The 13,031-nt window shown below is 37.8% G+C and overlaps 1 long non-coding RNA gene across 1 annotated transcript in view; it reads left to right on the forward strand.

Annotated features, from left to right (window-relative positions):
• LOC139998732 (uncharacterized) overlaps positions 1–12,558 on the forward strand; it is a 54,071-nt gene extending 41,513 nt beyond the window's left edge. Inside the window, exon 3 of the long non-coding RNA XR_011803521.1 lies at positions 12,221–12,558. This is a non-coding gene — a long non-coding RNA (uncharacterized lncRNA). The remainder of the gene's footprint in view (positions 1–12,220) is intronic.
• Positions 12,559–13,031: the final 473 nt, after the last annotated feature.

Genomic DNA, 13,031 nt, shown 5'->3' on the forward strand with positions numbered 1-13,031 from the left:
AACATAGACAGTAAAATAATAGTTGCTGAATCTGTGAACTCAGTTAGGATTTGGCTCAACAATAGCAGCAAATGGAAGCAGATGATAATCAGCTTCTGCTCTGCTGGTGCAGAGGGTAATGAATGAACATTTACTGCTTCTGCTCTGAGAAGCCATACTGAGTTAGCAGCAGCATTTGGCCAGCTTGGCTTTGATTTTATTACAAGTGTCAGGAGCTTGTGTCTAGACTGGTGTTTTGGCAGCTAATTGATCTCCAGCATTTGATATGCTAATTATTTCTTTCATAATATGCTAATATGTGTACAGTGAAAAAGCACCTTTTAAATGCTAGGCGGGTATGTCAGAGGCATATTTAGAAATGGAAAGTAAGATCTGTAAATCTGTAAATCCTGGTGTATATCAGCACAATATACTATGAATATGAATGAATAAATTCTTGTGGTGGGAATTTAGCTTAAAAATGGGAGGGTTAGGCCAAACAAAAGCTAGACAAGAATTTCCTTGAGTCATTCCATGTAATTTTGTTGCTTTGCTTTTTTTATGGAAGGAATACACTGTTTTATCAGGATCAGATATTGTTTTGTCATGCAACGACTGGAGAGGGCATGTATAACAGGCCATCCAGTACAGTCCAAAGAGCAAGAAAATTGGTTTGGATGAGGGATGTGCAGTCCCTCTTTTCAACACACTTAACCTTAATAGAACTTGGCAACTTTTTTTTGTTGTTGTTAATACACGGATGTTCCTTTTTGTGAGGTCAGTAATCCGGACGTCATAGTTTTTATTGTATTTCCTGCAGTTAGAGAATGAAGAGTCATGACAGAGAAACGTAGATGAGTCATCTCCCAGTTCTCCTTTGGGACAGAACGTGCCTCACTGCATTAAGAGCAGTTCTCTAGGTAGCTGAATAATTTGCTGGCCTTCTATGAATTCCTATCATTTGGCCATTCAAAAGGAGGTTTACATGTACTTTACTGCTTTCTGATGCGCTTGTATGAGAGATAGTTCAGCCCCAGTTATTCTGTCTGTTCACTCATTGGGGTTCTCGTCACACTGTGGGTACTTGTAAAATAAAGTGTTATGTGACTCAGACTTTAGCTTTCTATAGCTCCATGTGGAATTACAATTGCACACATTTTTCACTCTTAGAGAGAAAGGCACCGTCAAGGGGAGTTTTTGTACACATTCTCCTTTGTCTGTCTCTATTCAGGTATTTTCAAAAATACTTTTATTGAATACATAAAAACATAAACATTTTCAAAAGCTGTCAAAGCAAACTGTGGAACCACTACTGTTGAACAGCCTTCCTAGGATCTGAGTCAGAGCTGCAGGAACATGTTATCAGTTTGGTACAGAGCCTGAGTCAGAACCAGGATCCTCACTGACCGTTGGACATCAGCAGTGATCAGTTGCTGTGGTTGGTGAATGAAGAATTTGATTTCTGTAAACAATTAAAAAAAAAAATTTCTTTGTACCTATACACACTAATAGTCTGTCCCAGCGCCATTAAGTGGATGGATTACTAACCTAATTAGTAATCAGATTACTAATATGTACTTAAAGTTTTACATAGTGGGAAAACATTTGATTTACATTTGGCTTCAGCCGCTGACAGCAGATTAGATGAACACCCATCAAGTATTATAAGTGCATGAGCAGATTCTACAACTATTACTGGGAACAAATTCCATGGCTCCTGTAGTAAGCTCGCCTCTATGCTTAAAGCCTCAATCATCCTCTTGTTGACTAGAGAGGACTGATTTTATTTGAAGGGGTGTACAAAACTGATTATTTAGCTCTACAGACCAACCAACCTGAATAAAAACGTTCATTGATTTTACAGAAGAAAGTTAGTGAACTCATTACTGAAAATGAAATCAATGGAGCTACACTTACTAAAGATTAAAGTGAGATCCTTTCTTAAATCAAAAGTTACTACCTACAGTTAAATTCATCCAACTACAAAATCCTGCAAATGATGTGTAACTACAATAGTTTTCTAGGCAAAGAGAGGGTGTATTTTTATACTGAAATTTACTGTGGTATATTTAGTTTCAATTTGGGCATCTTTAGAAGTGATGTAATGATCCTGACAGTAGAATTTCTTATCCTGACACAAGTTTAAATGATAAAAGGATCTGGTCTCCCATAAATGTCATACGTTCCTTGTTCTGCTAGCTTACTTTTCATACATTTAATTTTCTTCACATTTATAACCGGCTTTTGGAAGCAGACATCTTGAATCTCCCTCTTAAAGTGAGGTTCTTAAGGGAATAATTTTTATTGAAATTGTAGGATAAAATGTATTTCTGCATCAAAACAAGGACTCATTGATATATGTTGTTTGTTTGTGGCCCTTTACTCCTGGTTTAGGAAACAATTTTCTGCAGGTACTTTAACCCTACAGCAATAGCTTTGAGAATTAATGTTTGGAATACTTTGTGGGCTTTTTTGTCTTTAGCCTCATCTGGTTGAGACAACGTAGTTATACTGTAACTGCTTCTTTGAGGCTCCATCCACAAGGCTAAAACCTTTGCCTCTTTCATTTATCTGCTTCATATATTACAGATACCACATAGAATAATGTCTTAATATGCTTACTGATTATTCAAACGTAGCACACGGAGATAAGGTTATTGATATAACTTTAACAAGGAATGTGCTCCAACTGGTTAGATTACTGAAATACATTTTAATAAGGGAAATAATTAAAACTTGAGATTTAAACAAAGAAATGCAGTGACTTCACTAGAAAGAAATTTGATGTTTCATAAACCTCATGTAGTTGAGTAGATTTAAAACAGATTTGTTTTGTGACTTTGAATGTTGAGTTGAATTTGTTTTAGCCATGTTGGTGTCCCTTGCATTTGCTTTCTATAAATGTTTCAAACAACAGGAGTTACAAGTGGGAATGTTTACCAAAAAAAAGCCAAACCAAACCAACCAACCAACCAAAAAACCCACCACCATCACGGCATAACCTTTGTAAGTGCAGCAATAATTTCTATAAGATACAGCATCCATATGGAAGATTTGATATGTTACATCCCATCAATAAGAACAAGCATTTGTTATTCAAGTAGTAGCTTACTACTGGCATTTGGATTAATGGTACTCAATGGATTAATTAGGGACTGACGCTGCAGTACAGTCAGTGCTTTCTGACAGTTCAGTAATGCACCTAGCATATAGCAGCTTGTATCCTGTGGAACATAATTCCAAAATAATTTTCTCGTGTGATTTTTAAATACCACTTGAATTTTTAAACCTCTCTCAGCAAATGCTTCCAGGTACTCCAGACTACCTTCAGATAAATTAGGGACTGTTCCTCTTGCCTAATTGAGTTTGGAGCTACTCTGCTTTTCTTAGATGTTTTCTTGGTGTGTTTAAGCTCATTCAATGTCTGTTGAGAAATGTATACAATATAGAGTTATTTTTAGAAGGCTGGAGTACTTCTGGATGAATAACAATGAGTAAATCAACCACATGATAGAACGATGTGTCTCACTGAATGATCTAAGCTATGATTTCAGTTTAGGAAAAGGATTGTTGAGTTGGCCTTAGCCTCAGCAGCATTGTCTTGCAGCATGCTGACGCGGGGGCTCAGACTCAGGTGAGTGTTTGCTGGGTGAGTGTGGTTGAGAGGTAAATGAGCCTCAAAGTTTTACATGGTTCCTCAGGACTTGAGTGTGACATTTGGCAGTACTCATGGTTTTGGATCAGAAAGGAAAGGAAAGGAAAGGAAAGGAAAGGAAAGGAAAACCTGCAGAATGATGAAACCTGTCAAGGCTGAACCATGACATTTCTTCTTTTGTGTCACTGAATATTGTATAAATTTTACTCACCCTCCTTAGCAGCCACAAAGAGCTATGTTCTGCATAAGAGTTCTTAAAGATGACAGATGTTTTTTCACGTGGTTCTCCTAGTTGTAATCCAAAGCCCTCTGGTTGCTGCTCAGACATCCTTTTTTATTTCAAAATCCCATTTATATATGCTTACTATAAAGATCAAGCTATTCATTCCAGAATCCCAGTGCTGCAGTCGGCAGTGATACACAAATCTTGGCCTTACTGCAGTTGTAGGGAAACTGGAGAAAATCCGACATAGTAATGAACCTCCCTCTCACTGCCTTGCTCTGAAGCAGTACCTTGCATTTGTTCTCCTTCTGTTTTATTTTGTCTTTGTTGATCATAAGGATCAAGAGCTTGTACCAAATCTGTGTAGGACAAAAAGAAAAAACTGTTACCCCTCACTTGAAGTGTCTTTCTGACTATGAAGAAATAATACAATCTCTAGAAAGAGTGCTTTAATCATCAAGAGCTAAGATGTTTAGTTTTCCCAGAAATTAATTTAATTGCTGATGCATTAACGCTATCTTTTGGCTTGAAAAATGAAGGAACAGGCTGGTGACTTGGTGATTGAGCCCAAAACAGCGTGTTATAGACCACAGCTCTGAACTGTAGCACTGTGACAAGTAAGTTAGAAAAGATTTTAAGTATATTCTCTTTTATTTTCCCTTTATTTTATGAATCTTCCCTTTAGTGTCTTTCATTCATAAATAATATTTTATGTAAGTACAACTGAACAACACTAAAAAGTAAATGGGGGTGCAAATTATTAATCACTATTGCAGCCTAGTTTTTGTGGCACTTCTGAAAATGTTAAAATGTTTTTCTTGCAGAAAAATAAATCCTTACTATTTCTTCATCTATCAGGGGAAAGATTCCAAAATCTTCTCCTGGTTTTAAGAATTTCACTCATCTCTTCACAGCATGGTGATGGCACATCCGACTAGGCACATCTGTAACTCATGGCACACTACTGTGCCTGGCTGCCTTTGACTTCCCAGCTCACGCAGCTACGTACTCCTTTACCACTGCTCTGACTGAGTGTGGTCTTTGGCACACAACCTGGGATCATGCTTTTGGATTTGTAGCATTTTCTTGAACAACTCTGACTCTAAGCCCTTTATCAGATCAAACAGCAGAAAATAAATTCTTTGGCTCATTTGACTGCAGTAGCTCAGTGGCTATGTATTGAATTATTTGCCATTGATCCAGAGTAAAACAGTATCATAAAGCCCACTTGTGTTGGGTAACTTCAAGCATAATTTTTGGAAGATGTCTGATTGCTGTCATTTCACAAGCAGAAAGAAGGTGATTCTTTCCGTCTTCTCTTTTAAATTTTAACAACCTATGAAACCATGTTATCCTTCCAAAATCACAGATAAAAATGAGTTTGATATGTACTTGATAATTCATAGTGTTAGTGAAATAAATCAATTTCAAAGGCTCTTAACATTGTACAAACAGATTGATTGGGTTTTGATGTATAGACGTCTCATTAATTAAAACTTTTGTAGGTAAGTGCTCTAATTTATCTTTGTTCATCATTACTATTAATGTTTCAGATAAGTTTTATGAGAGCTTAGACTTTGATGCTTTAATCTTCAGTTGTTTTTAATCATTTCATTTAGAAAGGGTTTAGCTTTGTATGAGCTACTATGAAAGTGATCTTTAGTTAAACCTGTGAAGTGTGAAAATCATCTGTCAAAGCAGATGTACAACATGTCTACTGTTAATATCTCTTTGCCCTTTAATCCTATTTTTCCGGCTTGTGTGGGCACTGACAGTTGACTCAAGTTTCAATCAAACCTAGACGAATAGGATTTTTCCTGCCCTACAGTCAACTAGTCAGACAATCAGTGATTTTTTTCACACTATTCACAAACTCATTAGACCTTTGTTCAGACTGGCTGAGGCACAGCAAGGATTTAGAACGTGCTCTTTCATAGTCCAGGATATTTTTGCAATACTTTTATTTTTCATTGCATTTGAAAATGAAATTATGTAATTTGCAACTACAAATTTTTGACATGCGTTATATAATACATCTAATAGATATAAACACATTGAAGCTGGAACTGTTTCACAAATGAATTACCACAATGCCATTCATCTCACAATTCTTAGAATATTGCAAACGAATTAAATGCAAAGTATGGACATTTTTTACATTGCATTACCACTGTTTTGGAATATGTTTTTAAATGGGCATACATCATTCTGCAAAGAAAAAAATAGTCTGTGGCATCATTTCCTGATGGCACACTGTGAAACATACTGAATGAGGCAATTAATATAAAATTATCAGTGAATTAAGGTCTTAGATAATGCAACTATACGTGGGGTAGCAACATTATGATGTTGAGTATTTGTATTTTATCTTAGTGGGGAATTATCTGGGTGCTATAAAACACACAGAAACTGGACAAGTGCTTCCCCAAAGATCTAATAGTCTTAAAAGATTAAAAAAATAACAACATATGGGTGAAAGCAAAGAGAGCTGAAGGCATGTGGCAGGAAGGGTGAAGTAACTTTGTGACAAGGATTAAAATCAAGTAAGTTCATTTGGATCTACCCCTCTGAAAATGCGATTGCAGCCAGGCCAAATAGAATTCGTACAATGACAAGTAAATGTGTTGTTGACAATTCTAACCTGAAAAGGGCTGGGCTGGTTAACTTGCCTTGCACACAAGTACCGCTTAGCACAGATAACCTTACCACGGCAGGGGGTGAAATACCCTACACAGGTCCATAGTGGAGCTGCCATTGATTTCGGTAAAGCCAAAATACTTCAAAATCTAATTGCCAGTGTAGCTAAACTAATCTCCAGATCCTCTACCAAATCTGCAACCTGGCCCCAGGTGTTTTATCTGAAACATAGTTGGTGCCGAATCCTTAGCTGAAATTGCAAACCCCTTTATTTTGTAATTTTCTTCTGTCAATCTTCTTTCATCTGTGCACATTGTAGTTTCTTGCAAAAGTACCTTCACAGATGATGATGTGTTTTTTTTTGCCTACCAAAACTCTGGAAACTCTCCATGGATTGGTACTTTGTCACACTCATTAGAACTTGAGATGAAGCCTATTGAGGTGACTTAACATCATCTCATAGCACCAGGTACTTTGGCATTTCAAATGCTGTATGGGTCAAGACAAAATAGCATCTCTAATAGTCAGCCACAGAATCAGGCACAAAAATGGTGAAAGGAAGAAGGAAATCCCTGTAGAGAGAACTCAAGGTTATCACTCTAATTCTGACAGAATTGAAAAACTAACTCACCGGCATGAAAGACTTAACTTCTTCTATAGTACTGTTCTCTAATGGAAAGGCACTGAAAGTCGTTCTGCCTTTTGTCCTGGATTTCTAATCTCTCACGTATTCTTTTCTTTCTTTCCCTGTCACAAGGTGGGCACATTATGTTTTATTCTGTGAATTCTAGCTCTGAATCCAAGTGTGTATTTCTGGTGTGGTGACTTCAAAACTGTGTTTACCAGTTTGTGAGTGTGTGCTTGCATCTAATACACCTATGCAGTAACATAAATGACTGATGTAAACATGTATTTCTGCTTTACGTACCTGTACCATGGAAAAAAAAACACCTGATACCATCATGACAGTGAACCATCTGGTCAAAGGATACAATTTCCCTGTCAGCAACAGGGAAACTGAAACTATTCACCTACCACTGGACTTCCTAGTGTGTAGGACTGAATGGATTTGAAGGGGCTAGCATAAGTGTATTGACTGTAGAAACCCACCAAGACAAGCCCAAGTGTGGGCTGTACTAACTATCCATACGGCAGTATTTGGAGATGTAGCAGGAGGTAATTTCTCCTGCTCTGTACAGAGCACTGTGGTGCCTGCACTGGGGTTTAATAACCGTGTGCCATAGCTACCGCACTGCAAGCTGCAGTCCCTGCTGGAGGTGGTGCTAATGGGCTAGCACAGAGGAGATGCTTCTCACTTGTTACAGAAGGAAGTGCAATATTTAGTCTTTTCACAGTAGCATCTTATCTTGCAAATTCAAATCTAAGTAGACTGTGAGCTTTGAAAATAAACCTGAACAATAAATACGCAGTTCTGAACATGTAAAAACACTTGATTCTTTTCTGTATGTCTATACGTAGGCTTTAAAATGCATTAACATGTATTCTGCATATTTCTAGCCAAATTCTGTATTCTATGTTTCGTATCGCGCTTGGAATTGGGGAAAATTCTTTCACCCTCGGGAAGATATGCATTCATGACTATTGAGTAATAAAAGCCGGCGAAGGTCTCAATGTTTGTTCTCCATGCAGGTAACCTATTTCATTTCTCAAATGTATTTCTAAGCTTGGCATTTAGGGCTAAATGTCTGCAGAGTACCAGGAGATAACGGGTCCTGCAGAAGCTGACCCACCGTTTGTCAGGTTGGAGAAAAGGGTGACAGACAGCTTGTGTGCATTCATGGCAAGGTCTCCTACTCCTGGCCTCTAGTCACCAGCAGCAAATTCTAGGGAATTCTAGAGGCAGCAAGATCTCTTTTAAGTGTCTTATGTTCTTTGAAAGTTCCTGCAGTGATTCTCCCTGACAAAGGTAGTATTTGCAGTGATTACCTCTAAAGTAGGTTCTGTTTTCCTTCTGCCAGCAGTAAGATTGTCCTAATTAATGATTCTCAGAAAGGTAATGTATCATTTAGATGATCTAGAGAACACCTGAATTTATTCAGATCAATGGCAAAAATCCTGTTGAGTTAAAAGGGAATACATTTTTCATTTATGATTTTCATAGAACTGTCTAGGATATGGAAAGAATAAGGGAGTATGTCTCTTAACGATTGGTTTCTTCTAATATTCTATCTATATTTTATCAATAGAAGCTTTATAAGACGGGAATATTAAGAACATCTAAAGTATGTTGAACAAAATCCTCTCGCTGCAATATCCCTAGGTGTGACTTTTAATGTCTGTAGCCTAACCTAGGTTTCCTGGTTCTTTTCCTGTAACTGGGTCACAACCTCTCCTCCCTCACTGAATTTCCTGATACCAACCGTTGCTGGATACCGAGATTCTTAAAAGTTTCGGAGTTCAGTTCTGTGGCAGACCTTTAATCAGTAGCCAGGAGATCGTTATACAGTCTGAAGTAGATACTAAGGATTAAGCAAAGACTCTGCTCATGTCTCTGATTTCTTCTGCAAACATGTTCAGAAGGACACTGAACAAAGTTCCTGATTTCAGGCTTTGTTGCTGGTGCATTGTTCTATAGTTTTGCTAAAGTTTTGATATGAATGAAGTTGGTCATCTTTGACAAAGTGGCACATTTTTAAGGAATGACACAAATTATGCAAGGTTGAAAGGGCAGATTTGTTTGTTGATCAGTTAGATCTTTGAGATCACTGCCCATAGTGTACCAAATGCTACAACCAAAGTCTACATTTGGTGTAGACTCCTGTTCTGCTTTCAGTGAAATGGATTAGACAACGTAAGCTGTTTGTCTACACTTTTTAAACCACGACTATTCAGAGAGAGACGCCCATATTTTACAGTTTCAAAACAGTTCATTCCCCATTTGGTCCCTGAAATGAAGAAGTCATTTCAAAGTAATCAGCACTTTGTGGCAATTACTGTTGTAGTGAACACCTCTGAAACCCTCACTACTTATCAAAAATCAATTAATTAATTTAGTAGAAAATACTTTTTCCTATCTGTATGTTTTCTAATTGTCTTTTGAGTGTTAATTCTTCCTTTTCTACTTTGGATAGCCCAGCATTAAATTTTACTGTCAACTTTTCCATAATCTTGACTCCTGGTGACAAAGAAATCAGATTTTTCCCAGTAACAGTTTACATTTTTCTTTTTTTTTTTCTTTTTTTTTTTTCTTCTTCTGATGTATTTTTATCATATTTTATTTTAACTTCTAAGAGTTGTAAATGGTAACTGAAGTAGCATTTTCTTTAAAGTGAATGTGTTATATCACCTAGGTTATAGTAGTTTATTTAAGCAATGTTCTCATACAAATAATAAGCATCAGGTGAGACAATGTCCCATTGTGATGCACAGACATACAGGAATAGACAATTTCTGCCTAGTGAGAGTTTACAATTTGAGAAAGGCCAGAGAGAAAAAAATGAAAAATAGGTTCATTTTACAGACAAAGAAGTGAGGCATAGAGAAATTAAAGATATTTTTCTCAAAAGTTCCTGGGGCCAGGCTGTAAAATGTAGGTACTGACTAACAAAATTGAACGTTTATCACTTTTGAAAATTTCACTAGGTAGTTAAAAGCTTAACTTCCACTAAAATAAAACCTGAATTTCCAAGTCATATATAAAAAGATCTAAGCTTGGATCTATAGGTCCAGGCTAAGTTGAGCTTAGATAATTAGGACAAAATTTCAACTGAATATCTGGACAATGATGAATGGAATTTTTGGACACCAATGTGTCCAAAAAATAAGAATCTTATCTGCCATCTGAAGATATTTGTATGCTGGCTTTTATGTGCCTAAGCCATGCTTTAAAAATGTGTCACAGTCTCCTAATGCATTTAGAAGTTTCTGCAAGATTGTGTTAGTGGTTTGGCCAGTATTGTAGACAGAAGTGTGTTAGCAGAATTCTATGTCAGGTCTCCTGAATTCCAGACCTGCATCCTAAACACAAAAATCTTCTATACTTGAGAGTCCAACTGCATTTTGCATTCATATTAAAGTTCCAGTATTATATATTACAGCTGTGCATCAAAGATAAAGACAGATAGCAGCTAGCATGCAAATGCTGTATCCAAAGAGAATAAAACCCTTTTGAAGGCAGCAGAACTGTCAAAGTTAAATTAAAAATTAAAAATCCATTCTGTGGGCTACAGAGATGCTAGGCTGCCTGACAGCCCCAGAGCCAGGGAGTTTTAGCTGCAACAGTAAGTTATCTGTACTTGCTGTGCTTCTCACTCTGCCCTGATCAACTTTTATACCACACTGAAATATAATCATTGTACCTATAAAATGCTCATCTTGGTCATAGGGGAAAAAAACAACTCCTCGAGAGTGTTTTTTTTAAAGATCTCAGATTATCAAGTATTCAATTTGTTTATGCCTTAGCATGTAATATATTAAGATGACAGACTTTCTCCATTTCATGATTAATGATTTATTATTTATGATAATGTACTGCTGCATGTTAGTCACTCAAAATGAAGATTGATATGGCCATCAACATGTAAAAACACTGGCTACATTTACAAACAGCGTTTTCATAAATTAATGCCTCCATCAAGTGTTGGTCTCAGAATCTGGAAGTGGGGTAGAGTACTGTGATTTGGGTTGGGTGTTTTTGAAAGCACTGAAACACTATTGAAAAATACTGCGCATGTTAAGAAGGATGATGGATAAGATCTGCGTCTCTCCGTGTCTGTCCACCCTCCCTCCACACTTTTGCCCTCACTGCGTGGTAACTGACATTTCTGAGTCTGTCGGGATTCTTTCTTGTTTTACTGTCCTCACCTGTCAAAAAGAAACAGTATAGTAATAAAGGACAATACTTCTGTTGTCATAAGCAATTTACCACCAGTACAGAACTTTGGAAATCAGATGTGTATTGCCTGCTGCTGTTTGTATTACTTTTCTGTGTCCCTGAATAAGAGATTATGACGGAATCCATCTATAATTAAGCAAAACTTTCAAGCCATAGGTTGCTTGAATCTCAAAAGGAACAATAAATACCTTTATCACTGTCATGGACTAAGTCAAAATCTTTGCTTGATTTTACACCTCTGAATTAGAACGTGGGTTTTAAAATCTGGATCAGGATTTTGAAATTCCCATTTAAGTACAGTGTTTAAGTATTTTCATGGGGTACCATCACAATTCATGTGATAGGGTGTGGTATCAAGCTGTATAATAGCAATAGTCTATTGTTGCCCTACAGTAGGGTCACAGGTCTTTAAAGGCAAAGACAGCGTTATGTAATTATTTTATTAAGATATTTCATACTGCTTCACTTGACATTCGAGAGAAAATGTGACACAGACGTGACTGAATGATCTTAAATGTAGAGCAAAAGATGTGGTATGTAATTGCATAAAGGTTTCAATAGCTCTCAGACTTGTGTGGACTGGAAAGACGCTGTGTTGACAGAGGAGATGTTCCCAGTATACTTGCGTGGTCCTCGTCATTGCAGCATCCAAAAATTTGACCAGCTAAGTTATTTATTGGTGATACCCCATCAATTTCAATGGGAGTTAGATGTCTAGCTAGGGAGTCAGAGGCTGATGGCTTACATCCCTTCCACCTGACCAGGCAGCAGGACAGTCTCTTGAGACCTGCTTTCCAGACAGAATTCAGACAGAAATTGGAGCTTCTGGTTGCTTATTAAATGCCGTCCTCTGTTCTCTCCCTTTGAGTAGGCAATACGAGCAGCGTCTCTCACTTGTGTGAGTTAACGTCGTCTGCAGTCAGCTTTGACTGAGGTGATTTTCAAGCAGGGCATTGCTGGAGGGATTTAACAAACTAACTGGACATCATGAAACAAGTGAGTTAACCATCTCTGTGGTGTGCGCTCCTGCAACTTTCCAGCTCAGTCTGTAGCATAAAGCAATTAACATCTGCACTGAAATTTTTTTTTCAATGACATTATTTCTTGTTTTTCTTCACTATAACTAAGCAAGTTACATATTCCATAGTAATAGTTATTTGCCCTGTGGTAAAACGTCTTTCTTTTCATACATAAACTTTCTAAAAATGCGAAATTTGACTCAATGGTTTTCGAGTCCTAAGAGCAGCCTCTGCTGATGCATGAGGAAATTGTTTCTCCGCTTTTCCAACAGAGGCAACAGTTTGCATTGCCTGGCTGTGAGTAGTTGGCGAGGACGATTCAGCTGCGGTGCGTGTGGCACATGGAAAAATAGGCAATCCTTCACTGCCTGTACGTTTTAAGTGTGGTCAACGTCAAAAGCGTCTGGTACCGCGAATAATATAGATAAAACTGCAGTGGTGTTATGGTCCTCTGTAAAAACTTCTGGTGATCCTTCTCAGAATAGCCCCATGCCCGTTCCATCATCAACTGTGAACGCTGCCCTACTGAAACTTGAACCCCCCTCGTTTTTGTGACACGATCTTTGAGGCAGGCGCTCGCTGCCCCATGCCAGCGCTGTCCTGGGCGCGGGGAAGCGGCGTGAGCTGCCCGGGCCCCACCCCGACCCGACCCGGGCGCAGGGA

Source organism: Anas platyrhynchos, chromosome 15 (genome assembly GCF_047663525.1).
Source record: "Anas platyrhynchos isolate ZD024472 breed Pekin duck chromosome 15, IASCAAS_PekinDuck_T2T, whole genome shotgun sequence".
Classification (NCBI taxonomy): Eukaryota; Metazoa; Chordata; class Aves; order Anseriformes; family Anatidae; genus Anas; species Anas platyrhynchos.